General features: G+C 47.0%; 3 pseudogenes; 1 reads left to right on the forward strand and 2 right to left on the reverse strand.

Annotated features, from left to right (window-relative positions):
• Nucleotides 1-4,166: 4,166 nt before the first annotated feature.
• On the reverse strand, nucleotides 4,167-5,626 carry LOC117191030 (annotated as a pseudogene).
• On the forward strand, nucleotides 5,468-12,099 carry LOC117190385 (annotated as a pseudogene).
• A 1,967-nt stretch (nucleotides 12,100-14,066) lies between these two features.
• LOC117191027 lies at nucleotides 14,067-15,415 on the reverse strand (annotated as a pseudogene).
• Nucleotides 15,416-20,580: the final 5,165 nt, after the last annotated feature.

Below are 20,580 nucleotides of genomic sequence, written 5' to 3' on the forward strand. Positions count from 1 at the left end.
AGAGAAAGAGTGGTCATCAAGGACTTGCCAACTCTTGACTATGTCTAACAGGTTGGAAGACACTAGGGTGATGTCAATAACCTCCTGTCGATTTTTAATTATAAAAGTGGGGTCGTTGCCCCGATTACAAATAAATAGATTTGAGTTGAGGATGAAGCTGAAAAGTGACTCACCCCTTACATTTGTGTTCGAGCTCCCCCATTGAGTGTGGTGAGCGTTGGCATCGCAACCTATTAATAGGTCTATGTCCGACCTCTCGCTGTCGCTGGCTAGTTTGCGAACCAGGTCGTTGGGAGGATCGTTTCCCTCATGGGCCATGTAGGACGACATCAGCCTTAGATGTGTCCCTTTCAGCTCTAGGCTTGCCGCCGTGTTGTCGCTATCGCTATAGTTATGGAGCAGAAAGATATTAAGGTGCTTTCTGGCGAGAATGCAGGTGCGGGATTTACCTTCATGTTGAGCTACAATTATCTTGTACTCCTTCGACCCTAGTCCACAAACCTTGTCTCCCACTATCCAAGGTTCCTGGATCAGGGCTACGTCTGCTCCGCTCTCTTCGAGGCGGAGTATAAGAGCAGCGGATGCCGCCTTACAGTGGTGGAGATTGATCTGAAGGAGCCTCAAGGACATCCTTAGTGTTCTCCACCACTGTAATGTCGGCATCCGGATCATCCTCGACTTCCTCGTGGCAACACATCGCCTCGAAGTCGCATCTCAGCGTGCCATCGGTGGAGTAGCCCTCTGGGTCTATCTCTGTGTGATCGTCGGGTGCTTCGATCTCCGAGGCAGCGTCCTGCTCAACTGGCTTGTCGACAGGACGTGCCTCGGCCGCCGCATCCGACTTGTAGACCTTTACGGTCACAGAGCTGAACCCAAAATTGAGCTCGCCTTTGGCAGCCTCAATCGGGGCCAGCGACTCTTTGTTGAGGACGACCACCGCCTGGTTTGTGGGGCCCTGTGTCGTCTCAACTTTGACCACCTTCCAATCTGCTGTTGGGAGGTGGGGGTTGCATCTTTGCAACATTTTTAGGATGCGCTCCGGCTCCTTCATGGAGGCGGGCACCCAGACTCTCGCCCTTGGTCTACTGGGCACTTCGCTCCAGTCTACAGCGACGAGCTTCGCCCCTGGGTAGACTTCCCCGACTTGCGCTACCGCTGCTTTGTACAGCTGTACGGAGCGCTCGTCTTCACAGGCTACGATTTTTATGCAGCCCTGGTACCAGCCCATGTCTTTGCAGACGGGGGGGGTCCAGGCTGCTTTTCCAGTAGCTCGAAGCAGCGGTCGGCCAGTGCCGCTTCCACCCACTTCCACTGGTTTCTAGGTATCCGGGAGTCCGCGCTGCCTTTGTCCAGGACGCCAATCAGCGTCCTTTCTCTGGCAATCTGCGCGAATGATGTGTTAGGCAGCACTCTGGAGCGCTTCGGTGTCGGCCCCGGAGTCTCTTGTGAGCGCTGCCTTTTTGGCTGAGGGGCTTCCTTCTTCGGTGCTTCCTTGCCAAAGTTCGGCAGCACCTTCGAGGCCCACTCAACCTTCTTTATCCATTTGTCCGTCGGGCTGGACATCTGGCTTGCGTTCTGCCGACGGAGTATATTGCCAGCACTCCTTCTATCGGCATATGTAAAAGATTTGGCTTGGACACTAGTAGATGGTGACTCATCTCCCGCCACATTACCAGCAGGCAGAGCAGCCGCAGGATTGCATAGCCACTCTGCCAAGGTATCGATTTTGGGAGCCAATTCACCACCCACCCCGACACCGGGATGGGACCCCTTTGGGCTCTCCATAGCATCTTCCGCCGCGCAGGTTTTCCCTGCTGATTTGCGGGTCGGGCCAGGCCTTTGGGCCGCTGCCTTCCCCTGTTTGGGATTGCTCCCTGTTGGCATTTGGGGAGTGCCAGACTCATTTTTTTTGTTTTTAAATTCTTCCATTCTTTTCCCACGAGCTGCAGAGAAGGGGTACGGTCCGTCCGGGCAGAGATCCACGTTGCCCGGATAAGGCATACTTAGAACAGGGGGCTGCCAAGTCCCTGAGCTCTCCGTTAACGACTGGGCTAGTTTTATATACCGGGCCCCAAGCCAGGCTGACTCTCGGCACGGGTCGAATAACACTCTTAGTCCGGCCCGGTGTGAGCTGAATGTGGGGGGTTGGGATGTGGGTAGGTAGTGTGTAGGGATAGGGGAGTGTGTGAGCTACTTATACAAGGCGGCACCACAAGCGCATCGTCAGTGTTGCTACTTCGCGAACACCCGCTGGCTGTCCGGGGCTTCTTATTTTCGGTACTCTCCCTAGGGATGTCCGATTATTCGCAGCTGCCCTACCTATATGACCTGTATATAGGTAGGTCGTTCGCTATCCGCAACCTGCGACCCGTCCGGTGGCCTCAGCTAGGCCCCCTTTGAGCCACCTCACGAGCTCATCAGACCAGATTGGGGTATATTAGATTTGTGGTAAAAGTGGATGTGTGTAACGTCCAGAAGGAATCGTTTCCGACCCCATAAAGTATATATATTCTTGATCAGCATCAATAGCCGAGTCGATTGAGCCCTGTCTGTCTGTCCGTCTGTCCGTCCGTCCGTCCGTCCGTCCGTCCGTCCCCTTCAGCGCCTAGTGCTCAAAGACTATAAGAGCTAGAGCAACGATGTTTTGGATCCAGACTTCTGTGATATGTCACTAATATAAAAATATTTCAAAACTTCGCCCCGCCCACTTCCGCTCCCACAAAGGACGAAAATCTGTGGCATCCACATTTTTAAAGATACGATAAAACCAAAAACGCAGAATCGTAGAGGATGACTATATGTTTTAGAATGTAAGATCTCAACCAGATCGTATAACTATTATAGCCAGAATCAAGAAAACAATTTCATTCTTTCTCGCGCTGTCTCTCTCTAACACACAGGTTTCATGGTCGGTTTTGCCAATTGCAAAATATGAGTTCAAGGATCTCAGAACCGATAATAGCCAGAGCAACCAAATTTGGTATCCACACTCCTGTGATATCGGACCTTGACCGTTTCGTGTCCAAATTTCGCCACACCCACTTCCGCCCCCGCAAAGGACGAAAATCTGGGGCATCCACAAATCTCAGAGACTATTAAGGCTAGAGTAACCAAATTTGGTATCCGCACTTCTGTTAGATCTATCTATAAAACGTATATCTCAGAATTTCGCCCCACCCCCTTCCGCCCCCACAAAGAACGAAAATCTTTTGCATCCACAATATTGCAGATTCGAGAAAACTAAAAACGCAGAATCATAGATAACGACCATATCTATCAGATTGCTGAATCTGGACCAAATCAGATAATTTTTATAGCCAAAAGGAACAAATCAATTTGCAGTGGCTACGCAGCGCCCAACGTCACGCTCAGACTGATTTTCTGTCTCTCTCGCACGCACTCTTTGTCGTGTCGTTTAATATTAGCAGCGTCTGCCGGAGGAGAGCCATACTGACTTAGTATCGGGTATAACTGTAGAGTTGCGGTGTCCGCAGCAACTCACAACGTTCCCCCTCGTTTATATTTACAATAAAGTGCAGAGTGCACTCTACATTCATTTGATCCGAGTGTCCATGCAACAGCGGTGGCTTCTGTTCAGGCCTCTGCAGATACATATATTAAGTGCCTTAGAAACTACAATTTAGAGTAAAGTAACATTGGAGGAAACAACAAATGTTTAAATGTTCCAAAGATCTGTAAGATTCTGTATGAAACTGGAATAAACTCAATTTAAATAAAAATTGTTCTTCTCAGACCATAAATCCTCCGTCGCATCGATATTCATTTATATTTTATGCCTCGACTTTGGCTAATTTGTCAAGCCTTTATTTACTCCAATTGAGTTTCTCCACTCCCACAGCGGTCCCTCGGCAATAAAAGTGAAAGTGACAAATGGTGGGGCAGACCAGACCAGGCCCATAGAAGCACTTCAAGACCAGAGTCAGAGCTCAATTAGATTTCATTAAATTGTTGCAACAGCGAACGAAATGCGAGCACAAATGAAAATGAAAATGAAAATGAGAATTAATTGCACTAATCACTTGTGCGCGAATAAACAAATGTTTAGAGCAGCGAACTGCAGTGAACTATAACGAAGTAATTATTGTACCCGGGAGAGGAGAGGGCGAAAAATCGAAAGCTAACCAACTGTCGAATGGTGGCGGGGGGGCGGGCGTCGGAAGAGTAAATAACAAAGACGAATGGGGTTCGGCGTTTGGCGCTCGGCTTCGTATTGAGATTTATCTGGTTTAACAATGCTCTTAAAGCCTCTAGAAACAAACATAATACGCGTAAATTATTAAAAATAATGGGCATTCGTGTGTGTTGAGCTGATGGAGGGATTCATTTTAATAAATTTTTAGGGGTACTGTACGCTTGGTCCTCGGTAAATCGTTCAGCTCCATTTGGCTCTTTGGACGGACTAGCATCTGTACGGATCTCAGAGATCTGAAGCTATACCATTGCTCCCAGAAAATGCCCTGGACATTGTCCATCTCGCCCTTGAAGTACTTGCCATTCAAATTGCTATGGGAAGAGGATATTAACTGAATAATTCGTATGTTTTTGTGTGATACTCAGTGGACGGATGAATTACCTTCGCGAACAGAAGTCGTACCACCAGGCTCCGTGGTGATACTCGGCGCAATTCATATGCGTAAATTCATCGTTATCCCTATCGAAGGTTGAGAATTTCATCTTGTCATGGGTGCGTAACGCGTCGCTAGAATTTCCTTGATAATACCCGAGCTTATGTAGAGCTCATGAGGCTGGGAGCTGGTCAGGCGGTGCAGTTTTTTGAGGCCAATAAAGAACTCCCCGTTGAGCTTGCCAAACCCTTTCCTGTACTGATCCCAGTTGCGATAGAAGTTCACAGAGCCATCTAGTCGACGGTGAATAGCCATCCATCCAGGACCGGCGGCCGTGAGACCCTCACAGGACACCAGAAAGGGCAGGAACCCTGGCAAATGGATCAAATGAATCCCAGACGACATGCCGTAGGGCATACAAGAGGTGGTGGCTGCCTCCCAGTCTGCCAACAGGTCGTCCTTCTTCTCCCTGAATTTACCTTCAAAATATACGACTTTGGCTCTCAGATGATCGATCAATGCCGCACTGGAGGTGTTCTGTTTTCTTAAATCAGTCAACACGTGCTGTTTCCTCTTCAATCTGGTCTCGTAGACCTTGACCTTCTGCTCGAGTTCCTTGATTTGATCCGCCTTTTCCTTCAGTTTGGCTGTATATTCTGTGAGATTCTCAAATCTCTTCAGTAGATCGTCGTCAGTGTGTTCCTTGGTTTGAAGCTTGTTTATTTCATTTCCTCTGTCTTTGATAGTGGCTGCACTCTCTGCTATTTTACCCATATAAACGTCCAATAAATCATCCAGATCTCCTTTGCTAATGCGAATGGTTTTTTGCTGATCAATGTGGACTTCTGCCAACGTGCACGGCTGTGACATTGGCAGTGGACATGCTACTTGACGGTACTACTTCAGTTTTGTTCTTCAAGTCTATAATGGCAGCCTTGGTTGGCTTAAGCTTGGGGGTGGCCTCAAAGGACCAAGGTACAGCCAAAAGAATCAGCAGTAAAACGAAATAGTTTTCCATTGTGAGTCGTATTCTCCGAACCATGCACATTGCAATCAAAATTAAACTGAGATCGCCAACGAAATAAATTAACTGCATTTTGAATAAATTAACTGTTCAAATCCGGAAGCTAATGCAAAGTTGTTTGCTGATAAGAATTACTGCACAAGCCGCACTTGAACTTGAAAGTGTACTTGTACAGCTGCGTTTGATTCGTTTGTTAACCATAGCTGGGCTTAAATTTAAAGTTTATTTTAAATAAAAATATTTAAATTATTTTAATATATTATTTAAATACATTTTTTTTTTTAAATTGGTGTTTTTTTCATTCACTTTCATACTTTGCGCTCTACTTAAAGCAGGTTGGCAGTCCAGCAGCATTTCATTCGAGGTGCAGTTTTTCAGCAGTTGGCAGTTTTCCCGTTTATCGATAGCAACAATAAAATACCCTTCTGGAATATTTAAACCTATTTCAACGATTTCTTTCTACAGAGACCAAGAATAATCATGCATGAATATTTCTAACACATATCAATTTGAGAAAATTTCTTCATCAATTTTAAAAACATTTTGGAAAACAGGGTATACAAAGGGCTATACACGCATCATGTCTTTAAATACCAGCAACCTGCGACTGTTTTTTTGTTGAACTATTTTGTTTAAACCTTGTTTAAGTCAAAATACAACAAAAGCAAGGACTAATACCTTCTTTTAGACAAGATCCAATAAAAGCAAGTGTTTAAAATAAACTAGTCAATTCGCAAATAGATTCACTAATCGGATAAAATTATGTGGGCATGGCTTAATGTTCTATATAGCTAGTAATATTCCACGGAATATCATAAACGAGGAATATGTATGTAAAATAGAACTTGAATTCGTCAGTATATTTACGGTATATTATTTAAATGCCAATTTTTTGGCAATTTATTTATTCAACTCTTGGAATTTATTATCTTATCTGATCAAATACTTGTTCAATACAATATATCGGTGGAACAAAGTTCAATTAAAACAAAGGTGAGGCGAGACATTTGCCGGTCAACCTGCGCGTCCATCGCGGTGTTTTCCGCACACGGAGAACGGTGACTGGAAAAAAAAAATGTAAATCCCCTAAGCTAGTAGCTGGCCACATCCAGAAAAACCTACTGTGTAATTATAGCCACGTCAGCAATCATCTTAGTTGGCGAGCTTGTGCCTGCATATGCAAATACATATGTAGCTGTTGAACTGAATTCTCGGATTTGTTTCCACTCCTACAGATCAACCGAGGAGGGCGGAAAACGAGCTATATTTATGTGCAATACAGTCGAGCTAGCCCGCCAGCAGGCAATGGCCGTGAGGAAGTTCTCAAATCTCAAAGTGGGGTTCTTTGTGGGGGAGCAGGGCGTCGACGACTGGTCGAAGATAAAATGGAGCCACGAAATAAGCGATAGCCAAGTTAGTGTCGAGCTCATGACGCCTCATCAAACCAATATGCATTTCTGATATTCGTTTATATAGAACGGATGCACTAGTATTTGTGCTTCCAAGTGCTTTACAAATTTGGCCCTGGCTTTTTTTTCTAATTGAGTTTTCTTATATCTTGCAACGACAATAGGTTCTGGTGGGCACAGCCCAAGTCATGTTGAATATGGTCACCCAGAAGTACTTGGAGCTGAGCTCTGTGAGCATCGTGATTATAGACGAGTGCCACCATGGCACTGGCCACCATCCCTACCATGAGTTCATGCATCTGTTTTTACTCGCTGACCGAAACACGCCACTGCCGCGCGTTTTGGGACTGACGGGTGTACTCATTAAAGGCAACGAATTTAAGCTGGTCGCTCAAAAGCTCAGAGAGCTGGAGACGACCTACAGAAGCAATATCATCACCGTGTCCGACACGGAGGAATTGAAAAACGTGATGCTGTGAGACCTTTTAAGTCCTTTCCATAGAAGAAATCACGCTATAGCAGTTCTGTTTATTTTTTGCAGCTACTCCACCAAACCAAGGGAGTGTTTAGTGACTTATCCAGACCAAGTGGGGAGCCTTGTGATCGGGCACGCCATACATAGATGCATTGAGCACAACGTACGCCTAGACGATTTGGAGATTGGCAAACAGCCTACGCGCTATTCCAGGGGGCTGTCGACCCTTCGCGATCCGCACAAGAAAGGATATATAAAGACTCTGCTCAACGACTTCCAGTACCAGCTGGAGCACTACGGCGTATATGCGGCAGCCATGGCCATAGTATCGGTGATTTTAGAGTTTGAAATTAAGCTGCATCAGTCGGAAACCCTTGCCCTGACCCTCGCCGGTATACGAGCAAATGCATATACCAATTGTTGAAGAAGTTCATTGCGGTTATTCCGGCGCTGAGCGATGTTCTCGTGCCGCAGTTTATGGTGGGCCGCAACTCAGTTTCAGCGGATTGTGAGAGCGTCCTGGAGCGCAAGTGGCAAAAGTCGGTACGTTATGCCTCGGGCCTCAGCACAGAACATTATATTAAAAGTATATTATTCTCCCCTGTCGCAATCCCCATCAAAGGCCATTCATCAATTTAGGGATGGCGAAGCCAACCTGATGGTCTGTTCGAGCGTTCTAGAGGAAGGCATCGATGTAAAGGCCTGCAATTACGTGTTGATCCTGGATCCTTTAAAGACATTTAACATGTACGTGCAGACGAAGGGGCGGGCTCGATCCAAGGAGGCCCAGTTTGTGCTTTTTTCCTCAGAGCTTGACCGCATAAAAACCAACCAACAAATCAACCAATATCGCCAAGCCCATACCGACATCGGAGAGTATTTAAAGGATCGCGTCCTGGATCGGGCCGAACCCCTGATGCAAGAGATAGCCGATCACTTCCACGAATTGATCACACCATTTATAAACGAAAAAGGTGCCGTGCTGCTGCCTAGCAGTGCCCTGATGCTGCTCCACCGCTACTGCCAGAGCCTGCCCTCGGATGCATTCGGCTTTGTGGAGCCCTGGATCACACTAATCAGTTGGGACCAGAAGCGGGAACTCTTTGGCACAAAGGCCGCAAGCAAAGAAGTCGTCTCTATCGAACTTCCACTCAGCTCGTCCGTGCGGGATAAAATTTATGTAAGCCCAAAATGGACTACCCAGCGTCGACAGTCAGTAATCATGTTCGAATCATTCCAGAGCGATCCCATGACTTCCGTTAAGGCGGCAAAAATATCGGCAGCCTTTAAGACCTGCATTAAACTGTACTCCACGGGGGAGCTCAACGAGCGTTTCCTACCCGTCACGCTTAAGGACCGGGTGACGGCGATAGCCGACTTTCACTTTGACCACTGGAAGAAATACAGCGACGATGGTGAGTCTTATTCAATCAAATACCCACTAATTCTGTTTAATCATTTTCCTCCTTGGGTGCTTTTAGTTATCGATACGGTAAACAAGCAGAAACTCAAGCCGGAGACACAAACTACCTTCAAGACCTCTTGTCCGACGGAGTTCTACGATTGCCGGCCACGGGTGGGTGAAGTCTGTTATGCCTATGAGATCATTTTGGAGCCGCAGTTCGAGCGCAACGACTACACAGAGCACATCCACGACAACATGCTGTCGCGTAGGAACTTTGCGTTGCTGCTGAGGAAGCAGCTGCCGCCTCTCTCGAAGATGCCGCTGTTCTGCAACCAGGGCCCATTGCATGTGCAGGTTAGGGAGCACCCGCGAGAGCTGGTTATTGCAAGTCAGGAGCAGCTGGAGCAACTGCATCAGTTCCATGGAATGCTGTTCCGCGATCTGTTGAAGATCTGGCATCCCTGCTTTGTACTGGATCGTCGAGGCAAGGACAACTCCTACCTGACCGTGCCTCTAGCCGTGGGCGCAGAGCATCAGAATGTGGTGGACTGGCCGCTGGTCCGTCAGTTCCAGCGTCTGCCCACCCCGAAGCCTGTCAGTGTGAAGCAGCGCAAGGAACAGCGAGCGCCGCGTCCAGAGGACTATGAGGGGAAAATTGTGACTCAGTGGTATGCCAACTTCGCGAGCAAGCGAATGCTCGTGCACAAGGTGCGCAGAGACCTGACTCCGAGCAGCCTGATGGAAAGCAACCACCAGAACACGAGCTATGGCGAGTTCACCACGTCCAAGTATGGCGATGACATCGAAGGAATTGTTCGCATGGACCAGTTCCTGATCGAGGTGCGCGAGCTTACGGAGCAACTGAACTTCTATGTCCAGCAGCGGGGCAAGACGTCGGCCCAGAGCAAGGCCAGGGTCAAGATCATCCTCGTTCCGGAGCTCTGCTTTAATTTCGATTTCCCCGGCGACCTCTGGGTAAAAGCAGTGTTTCTACCCAGCATCTTGAACCGGCTCCACTTCATGCTGCATGCTGAGGCATTACGACAACGCTTCAATACCTACCTGGGGCTGCAACATCTGCCTCAAAATGGAGTTGACTATAGGCCAAAGCTCTTGGAGATCGACTGGTCGTTGCGCCGCAATGTGGGTTCCCATGGCAATGCCGTTCCCAATGATTATGAAGAAGGGTCACGCTCTATTCTGGAGCCCCTACCCAGCAAAGAAGTTGAGATTGGGATGAAGACACTGCAGATACGCTACTTACAACATTCGTGGCAGCAGTACCTGGAACCCGTAGACCTACCCCGGAACATCATGTCCGCCTATACCGTGGAGTTGAACTATTACAACAATTTTATATCCGGCCAAGTGGCGTCTCTCGACAAAATGGAGCAGGACGACAGGGAGTTCTGGCTGGAGACGCAGTTCAAGATGCCTAAAGGGAACATCTATGAGACCAGGAGTCCAGCAATTCCCCTGCCGCCCGGCCTGCCCTGCTCCCGCCGACCAGCTCAGCTCCCAAACCACAGTCGTTGAATGTGTTGCCGGTTCTGATGAAGAGCGTCTCCGATGATCACATCACTCCGGCCCACCAGGGTGAGTTCCTGGCGGCCATCACCACAGCGGGATCTGCCGATGTTTATGATATGGAGCGAGCGGAGCTGTTGGGTGACTCGTTTCTCAAGAGGAACGAAGGCACGCTCACGCAGGTCAAGTCGAGGCTGGTGTCCAACAAGAACCTGATGTATTGCCTCAGGGAGACGGATATTCCCAGTCGTATTAGCTGCAGTCTGTTCGACCCCATATTAACGTGGCTTCCGCCCAGCATTAATCTGCCCGAAGATGTCTTGGATGTGTGGACGGAGCAGCCGAACTTTGCCAAACTGATTGGTCCCCATAATCTCTTCAATCTGGCCCTTAGTGACGAGGAGATTCTGGCAGGTCATTGCAACAAGGATACCTATCTTCGCTTTATGCAAGGTTGCAAGAGCAATCAGCAAGGCTATTATGCCGGCCGAGACTTCTCCTCCGGCGTGAACTACTTCTTTGGTGAGGTCGCTGTTCAGAACAAGGTGGTGGCTGACACTCTGGAGGCCCTTCTGGGAGTCGTTGTGAGAAACTATGGATTGCAACATGGCTTCCGCATGCTGGAATACTTCGGCATTTGCAAGCCGGACGTTGATAAGCCATTGTCGCAGCTGCTCGATCTTCAGTTGAAGAGCACCAAGATGCGAGCCAACGCGAGCCCTGACGATATTGATGGCTTCCTGATCAACCACTCCTATTTAGAGCAGAATCTGGGCTACGAATTCCGGGATCGGGGCTTCCTCTTGCAGGCCCTGACGCATCCGTCATTTCCCACCAATCGCTTGACCGGCTGCTACCAGGAGCTGGAGTTCATTGGCGATGCCATACTCGATTTTCTCATCTCTGCATACATTTTCTTAAACAATACCAAGCTGCGTCCGGGCGAGCTCACGGATCTGCGCTCGGCATTGGTCAATAACATGACACTGGGATGCATCTGCGTGCGCCACAAGCTGCACCTCTTCATTCTGGCAGAGAACGCGTTGCTATCTGAGACCATCAGCAAGTTTGTGAAATTCCAAGGGAGCCAGGGACACAGAGTCACGAATCATGGCAGGAATCACGTGGCAGGAGAGAGATGTGCAGCCCGTTATTCTGGACTTGGACGATGAAGTGGAGATGGCCATGGAAAATGAGTCGGAAGACGGTCCACGCATCGGTGCTTTCAACTTGGCGCAAAACGTAGATGTCCCCAAGGCTTTAGGCGATGTCCTGGAGGCCCTTATCGCGGCCGTCTACCTGGATTGCCGGGATCTGCAGACAACCTGGCAGATGATCTACCATTTGTTTGAGCCCGAGCTGAAGGAATTCTCCCAGAATATACCCATCAGCCCGATTCGTCAGCTCCATGAGCACAAGCTGGCCAATCCCGTCTACGGTCCGCCCCTGGTAGACAAGGACGTTGTGATGATGTACTGCCAGTTCACCTGCATGGAGAAGATCATTCGGGTCACTGGTTTCGGCTCCAATAAGGACCAAGCCAAATTGGCTGCTGCCAAGAGCGCTCTTCAGAAATTGGCTAAATGTGATGCATAATCCATAGAACTACATACCATTGACCGTGACCCACAAAGTCTAAGCCTGACACCCATTCTGAATATGTACAATTAATTAAATGGGTGTGATGCTTAGACTTTTATTCGTCACTGTATTATTTGTAAGCTTTTCATGAACAAAAAAGCATTTTTACCAATTTGTTATACCTTTTTAATATGTAAAATAAAATCGCTATGTACCGCGTGGGCTCGTTTTAGCTAGATTTACAATGGGCTAGATGGGCGGGCACTATCGTTAACGACGTCAATGTCATTTTTATACCCGATACTCAAAATGAGTATTGGGGTATATTAGATTTGTGGGAAAAGTGGATGTGTGTAACGTCCAGAAGGAATCGTTTCCGACCCCATAAAGTATATATATTCTTGATCAGCATCAATAGCCTAGTCGATTGAGCCCTGTCTGTCTGTCCGTCTGTCCGTCCGTCCGTCCGTCCCCTTCAGCGCCTAGTGCTCAAAGACTATAAGAGCTAGAGTAACGATGTCTTGGATCCAGACTTCTGTGATATGTCACTGCTACAAAAATATTTCAAAACTTCGCCCCGCCCACTTCCGCTCCCACAAAGTACAAAAATCTGTGGCATCCACATTTTTAAAGATACGATAAAACCAAAAACGCAGAATCGTAGAGGATGACTATATGTTTTAGAATGTAAGATCTCAACCAGATCGTATAATTAATATAGCCAGAATCAAGAAAACAATTTCATTCTTTCTCGCGCTGTCTCTCTCTAACACACAGGTTTCATGGTCGGTTTTGCCAATTGCAAAATATGAGTTCAAGGATCTCAGAACCGATAATAGCCAGAGCAACCAAATTTGGTATCCACACTCCTGTGATATCGGACCTTGACCGTTTCGTGTCCAAATTTCGCCACACCACCTTCCGCCCCCGCAAAGGACGAAAATCTGGGGCATCCACAAATCTCAGAGACTATTAAGGCTAGAGTAACCAAATTTGGTATCCGCACTTCTGTTAGATCTATCTATAAAACGTATATCTCAGAATTTCGCCCCCCCCCCTTCCGCCCCCCCCAAAGGACGAAAATCTGTTGCATCCACAATATTGCAGATTCGAGAAAACTAAAAACGCAGAATCATAGATAACGACCATATCTATCAGATTGCTGAATCTGGATCAGATCAGATAATTTTTATAGCCAAAAGGAACAAATCAATTTGCAGTGGCTACGCAGCGCCCAACGTCACGCTCAGACTGATTTTCTGTCTCTCTCGCACGCACTCTTTGTCGTGTCGTTTAATATTAGCAGCGTCTGCCGGAGGAGAGCCATACTGACTTAGTATCGGGTATAACTGTAGAGTTGCGGTGTCCGCAGCAACTCACAACGTTCCCCCTCGTTTATATTTACAATAAAGTGCAGAGTGCACTCTACATTCATTTGATCCGAGTGTCCATGCAACAGCGGTGGCTTCTGTTCAGGCCTCTGCAGATACATATATTAAGTGCCCTAGAAACTACAAATTAGAGTAAAGTAACATTGGAGGAAACAACAAATGTTTAAATGTTCCAAAGATCTGTAAGATTCTGTATGAAACTGGAATAAACTCAATTTAAATACAAATTGTTCTTCTCAGACCATAAATCCTCCGTCGCATCGATATTCATTTATATTTTATGCCTCGACTTTGGCTAATTTGTCAAGCCTTTATTTACTCCAATTGAGTTTCTCCACTCCCACAGCGGTCCCTCGGCAATAAAAGTGCAAGTGACAAATGGTGGGGGCAGACCAGACCAGGCCCATAGAAGCACTTCAAGACCAGAGTCAGAGCTCAATTAGATTTCATTAAATTGTTGCAACAGCGAACGAAATGCGAGCACAAATGAAAATGAAAATGAAAATGAGAATTAATTGCACTAATCACTTGTGCGCGAATAAACAAATGTTTAGAGCAGCGAACTGCAGTGAACTGTAACGAAGTAATTATTGTACCCGGGAGAGGAGAGGGCGAAAAATCGAAAGCTAACCAACTGTCGAATGGAGGCGGGGGGCGGGCGTCGGAAGAGTAAATAACAAAGACGAATGGGGTTCGGCGTTTGGCGCTCGGCTTCGTATTGAGATTTATCTGGTTTAACAATGCTCTTAAAGCCTCTAGAAACAAACATAATACGCGTAAATTATTAAAAATAATGGGCATTCGTGTGTGTTGAGCTGATGGAGGGATTCATTTTAATAAATTTTTAGGGGTACTGTACGCTTGGTCCTCGGTAAATCGTTCAGCTCCATTTGGCTCTTTGGACGGACTAGCATCTGTACGGATCTCAGAGATCTGAAGCTATACCATTGCTCCCAGAAAATGCCCTGGACATTGTCCATCTCGCCCTTGAAGTACTTGCCATTCAAATTGCTATGGGAAGAGGATATTAACTGAATAATTCGTATGTTTTTGTGTGATACTCAGTGGACGGATGAATTACCTTCGCGAACAGAAGTCGTACCACCAGGCTCCGTGGTGATACTCGGCGCAATTCATATGCGTAAATTCATCGTTATCCCTATCGAAGGTTGAGAATTTCATCTTGTCATGGGTGCGTAACGCGTCGCTGGAATTTCCTTGATAATACCCGAGCTTATGTAGAGCTCATGAGGCTGGGAGCTGGTCAGGCGGTGCAGTTTTTTGAGGCCAATAAAGAACTCCCCGTTGAGCTTGCCAAACCCTTTCCTGTACTGATCCCAGTTGCGATAGAAGTTCACAGAGCCATCCAGTCGACGGTGAATAGCCATCCATCCAGGACCGGCGGCCGTGAGACCCTCACAGGACACCAGAAAGGGCAGGAACCCTGGCAAATGGATCAAATGAATCCCAGACGACATGCCGTAGGGCATACAAGAGGTGGTGGCTGCCTCCCAGTCTGCCAACAGGTCGTCCTTCTTCTCCCTGAATTTACCTTCAAAATATACGACTTTGGCTCTCAGATGATCGATCAATGCCGCACTGGAGGTGTTCTGTTTTCTTAAATCAGTCAACACGTGCTGTTTCCTCTTCAATCTGGTCTCGTAGACCTTGACCTTCTGCTCGAGTTCCTTGATTTGATCCGCCTTTTCCTTCAGTTTGGCTGTATATTCTGTGAGATTCTCAAATCTCTTCAGTAGATCGTCGTCAGTGTGTTCCTTGGTTTGAAGCTTGTTTATTTCATTTCCTCTGTCTTTGATAGTGGCTGCACTCTCTGCTATTTTACCCATATAAACGTCCAATAAATCATCCAGATCTCCTTTGCTAATGCGAATGGTTTTGTGCTGATCAATGTGGACTTCTGCCAACGTGCACGGCTGTGACATTGGCAGTGGACATGCTACTTGACGGTACTACTTCAGTTTTGTTCTTCAAGTCTATAATGGCAGCCTTGGTTGGCTTAAGCTTGGGGTGGCCTCAAAGGACCAAGGTACAGCCAAAAGAATCAGCAGTAAAACGAAATAGTTTTCCATTGTGAGTCGTATTCTCCGAACCATGCACATTGCAATCAAAATTAAACTGAGATCGCCAACGAAATAAATTAACTGCATTTTGAATAAATTAACTGTTCAAATCCGGAAGCTAATGCAAAGTTGTTTGCTGATAAGAATTACTGCACTTCCAAGCCGCACTTGAACTTGAAAGTGTACTTGTACAGCTGCGTTTGATTCGTTTGTTAACCATAGCTGGGCTTAAATTTAAAGTTTATTTTAAATAAAAATATTTAAATTATTTTAATATATTATTTAAATACATTTTTTTTTTTTAAATTGGTGTTTTTTTCATTCACTTTCATACTTTGCGCTCTACTTAAAGCAGGTTGGCAGTGCAGCAGCATTTCATTCGAGGTGCAGTTTTTCAGCAGTTGGCAGTTTTCCCGTTTATCGATAGCAACAATGAAATACCCTTCTGGAATATTTAAACCTATTTCAACGATTTCTTTCTACAGAGACCAAGAATAATCATGCATGAATATGTCTAACACATATCAATTTGAGAAAATTTCTTCATCAATTTTAAAAACATTTTGGAAAACAGGGTATACAAAGGGCTATACACGCATCATGTCTTTAAATGCCAGCAACACTGCGACTGTTTTTTTGTTGAACTATTTTGTTTAAACCTTGTTTAAGTCAAAATACAACAAAAGCAAGGACTAATACCTTCTTTTAGACAAGATCCAATAAAAGCAAGTGTTTAAAATAAACTAGTCAATTCGCAAATAGATTCACTAATCGGATAAAATTATGTGGGCATGGCTTAATGTTCTATATAGCTGGTAATATTCCACGGAATATCATAAACGAGGAATATGTATGTAAAATAGAACTTGAATTCGTCAGTATATTTACGGTATATTTTTTAAATGAGACGGTACATTTCGGTATATTTCTGAGGGTCGGACGGCAATTTGTTGGCAATTTATTTATTCAGCTCTTGGAATTTATTATCTTATCAGATCAAATACTTGTTCAATACAATATATCGGTGGAACAAAATTCAATTAAAACAAAGGTGAGGCGAGACATTTGCCGGTCAACCTGCGCGTCCATCGCGGTGTTTTCCGCACACAGAGAACGGTGACTGAAAATAAAATGTAAATCCCCTAAGCTAGTAGCTGGCCACATCCAGAAAAACCTACTGTGTAATTATAGCCACGTCAGCAATCATCTTAGTTGGCGAGCTTGTGCCTGCATATGCAAATACATATGTAGCTGTTGAACTGAATTCTCGGATTTGTTTACACTCCTACAGATCAATCGAGGAGGGCGGAAAACGAGCTATATTTATGTGCAATACAGTCGAGCTAGCCCGCCAGCAGGCAATGGCCGTGAGGAAGTTCTCAAATCTCAAAGTGGGCGATGCCATACTCGATTTTCTCATCTCTGCATACATTTTCTTAAACAATACCAAGCTGCGTCCGGGCGAGCTCACGGATCTGCGCTCGGCATTGGTCAATAACATGACACTGGGATGCATCTGCGTGCGCCACAAGCTGCACCTCTTCATTCTGGCAGAGAACGCGCTGCTATCTGAGACCATCAGCAAGTTTGTGAAATTCCAAGGGAGCCAGGGACACAGAGTCACGAATCATGTACGTTTTCTGATCGAGGAGAGAGATGTGCAGCCCGTTATTCTGGACTTGGACGATGAAGTGGAGATGGCCATGGAAAATGAGTCGGAAGACGGTCCACGCATCGGTGCTTTCAACTTGGCGCAAAACGTAGATGTCCCCAAGGCTTTAGGCGATGTCCTGGAGGCCCTTATCGCGGCCGTCTACCTGGATTGCCGGGATCTGCAGACAACCTGGCAGATGATCTACCATTTGTTTGAGCCCGAGCTGAAGGAATTCTCCCAGAATATACCCATCAGCCCGATTCGTCAGCTCCATGAGCACAAGCTGGCCAATCCCGTCTACGTTCCGCCCCTGGTAGACAAGGACGTTGTGATGATGTACTGGGTGTGATGCTTAGACTTTTATTGGTCACTGTATTATTTGTAAGCTTTTCATGAACAAAAAAGCATTTTTACCAATTTGTTATACCTTTTTAATATTTAAAATAAAATCGCTATGTACCGCGTGGGCTCGTTTTAGCTAGATTTACAATGGGCTAGATGGGCGGGCACTATCGTTAACGACGTCAATGTCATTTTTATACCCGATACTCAAAATGAGTATTGGGGTATATTAGGTTAGGTTAGGTTGAGGCGGCTGCCGGGCTCGCTCGGAACCCGTCACACTTAGGCCGGTTTCGGCCCGTTGTGATACCGCATAGGATCATTTCCTTCCTGCGTTGTGAGACTTCCTGTCAGCAATTATCCCAGCCAGATGCTCTCACAAAGTTCGCTATCCTCCTGGGACATAGTTTGGACATCTCTGAGATGTCGTGTAGAAAGGCTGAGCCCAGGTGCTGTAGCCTTCTTCTGCTGAGAGCTGGGCAGGAGCAGAACAGATGTTCCACTGTCTCCTCCTCTTCCTCGTCTCTACAGCTGCGACAAAAATCGTTATGTGGGGCCCCAGCCTGTTAGCGTGGGTGCCTATTAGCCAGTGTCCCGTGAGGGAACGTGTGACCACGCTGCACCTTTTCCTGCTTAACTTGAGGAGCTCGGAGGTGCGCTTCATGTCCATGGTCGGCCATGTTTGCCGAGTTGTGCGACATCGTGGCACTGTTTGCCACATATCGTTGTTTAGTCGCTTGTATTGCTCCCTTATAATGAGCTTACAGGTGGCCATTGGCATACAGATATCCTCCTTGTCTTGGAGAAGGGGGATTGTAGTGCCAGATCTGGCCAGCTCGTCCGCTATACAGTTGCCCTCGATGTCCCGGTGGCCCGGGACCCAAATCAGGCTAATAGCAAATTGCTGAGCCATCTCGTGCAGAGATTTGCGGCAGTCTGCTACGGTGGCCGAGTTCGAGGAAATCGCGCTCAGCGATTTGATCGCAGCCTGGCTGTCGCTATAAATGTTTAGCTTGGTTGCCGTGACGGCAGCCGCTTGTAGGCAGTCTAGAGCCTCCCTGATTGCTATGACTTCCGCTTGAAAGACACTGCAATGATCTGGGAGTCTGAAGGAATGCCTTATGCTTAGCTGTTCAGAGTAGATTCCCCCTCCGACTCTGTCGTCCAGCTTTGATCCATCTGTGAAGATGTTTATGGCCCCATCTGGGCCTGGGAGTCCCTCGAGCCATTCGTCTCTGTGAGGGATGATTGTGTCGAAGGGAGTGTCTGTGTACTCTCTTGGAACTTGGTAGTCTGTTTTTGAGGGGACGGTACTGCTATTATTTAATATGGCTGAGTGACCTATGCACTGTGTCACCCATTGATCTGAGTCTCTTAGACGTATTGCTGCTGCTTCTGCCCGTTCCTTTCCTGCGAGGTCAAGGCTCTGTAGGCATAGGATGGCATTTAGCGCATCATTTGGGGTGGTGCGAAGAGCTCCGCTGATGCATAGGGCGGCAGTCCGCTGGACTTTGCCCAGTTGCTTGGTGATCGCCCTTTTTGATAGGGCCGGCCACCACACCGTAACTCCGTAGAGTAGTATTGGTCTAACTATAGCTTGATATATCCATTGGACTATGCTTGGGATCATTCCCCATCTTAGCCCAATAGCTTTTTTGCATGTGTAGAGTGCAGTCATTGCCTTCTTCACTCTGTCTTTGACATTCAGGTTCCAGCTAAGCTTCTTGTCAATTACCAACCCTAAGTAACTGGCACTGTCGCTAAAGGAGAGCCTGCATCCTTGTAGTATTGGAGGGTTGAGGGGCGGGACCTTGTATTTATTTGTGAATAGTACGAGTTCCGTTTTTGAGGGATTTACTCCCAGACCGCGCGATTCTGTCCAATCCGACAGTTGCGCTAGCTTTGTGGACATTAAGTCGCACAGTGTTTGGGGGTATTTCCCCGAGAAGATAATCGCAACGTCGTCCGCATAGGCCACGACATTGCAGCCCCCCCCCCTTCTAGGTCACATAGAATCTTGTTGACTGCTATGTTCCACAGAAGAGGAGACAGGACACCACCTTGCGGGGTGCCTCTGTTGACATACCTTGACTGGGCGGACGATCCCATCGATGATGTCACCGTCCTGCATGTGAGCAATTGATCAATGAGCATCACCAAGTGACGGTCCACCCCCAGGTCAGTCAGGGCTTCTGTAATGGCGCCCGGTACAACGTTGTTGAAAGCTCCCTCAATATCGAGAAAGGCTATGAGTGAGTACTCTTTGTGATGCAGAGATTTCTCTACCGCTGAGATCACTTCATGAAGAGCCGTTTCCGTGGATTTTCCTTTCCGGTAGGCATGCTGTGCGCCTGACAGCAACTGAGGGTGTATAGTTGTCCTCAGTTGCAGCCCGACGAGTCTCTCAAAGGTTTTGAGAAGGAAGGACGATAGGCTGATTGGTCTAAAGTCTTTTGCAGCTGAGTGCGAGGCTTTCCCAGCTTTGGGAATGAAGACTATCTTTGCCTTAAGCCATGTTCGCGGGATTGTACCCACAGCCAGTATCTTCCTGAAGATACCTTGTAGCCAGTTGATGGCCGTATCCCCGGCCTTCTGAGGTTGGGCCGGGATTACCTGGTCTGGGCCTGGCGATTTGAACGGGTTGAAGCTGTTTATTGCCCAGCTTATGTTACCTTTTGTGAGGATGTGATCCATCGAGGTTACCGGTCCCTCTCCTGGAAGATGTGCCGTCTCGATGGTTGTGCACCCTGGAAAATGTGTGTCTAGTAGAATCTGCAGGGACTCCTCACTGGAGTTAGTCCACGTGCCGTCATTCCTTTTAAGATACCCTACCGAGGGGTTAGTTTTTGAGAGAATCTTGCGAAGCCTTGCGGCCTCTGACGTTTCCTCAATTTCCGAGCAAAATTTTTGCCAAGAGGCCCTATTTGCTTTCCTTGTTTCCTTTTTATATAGTGACAGACTGATTTTGTAGTCTGCCCAGTGGCCCTCGTTCGCGCTTTTGGCCCTGTTGAAGAGGGTCCTGCAGCTTTTACGTAGGATGTCTATTTGTTTTGACCACCAGGGGGGTTTCTTTTTCCCCCTAGGTTTGCTAGAGGGGCACGCTGC

This window comes from Drosophila miranda (assembly GCF_003369915.1).
Source record: "Drosophila miranda strain MSH22 chromosome Y unlocalized genomic scaffold, D.miranda_PacBio2.1 Contig_Y1_pilon, whole genome shotgun sequence".
NCBI lineage: Eukaryota > Metazoa > Arthropoda > Insecta > Diptera > Drosophilidae > Drosophila > Drosophila miranda.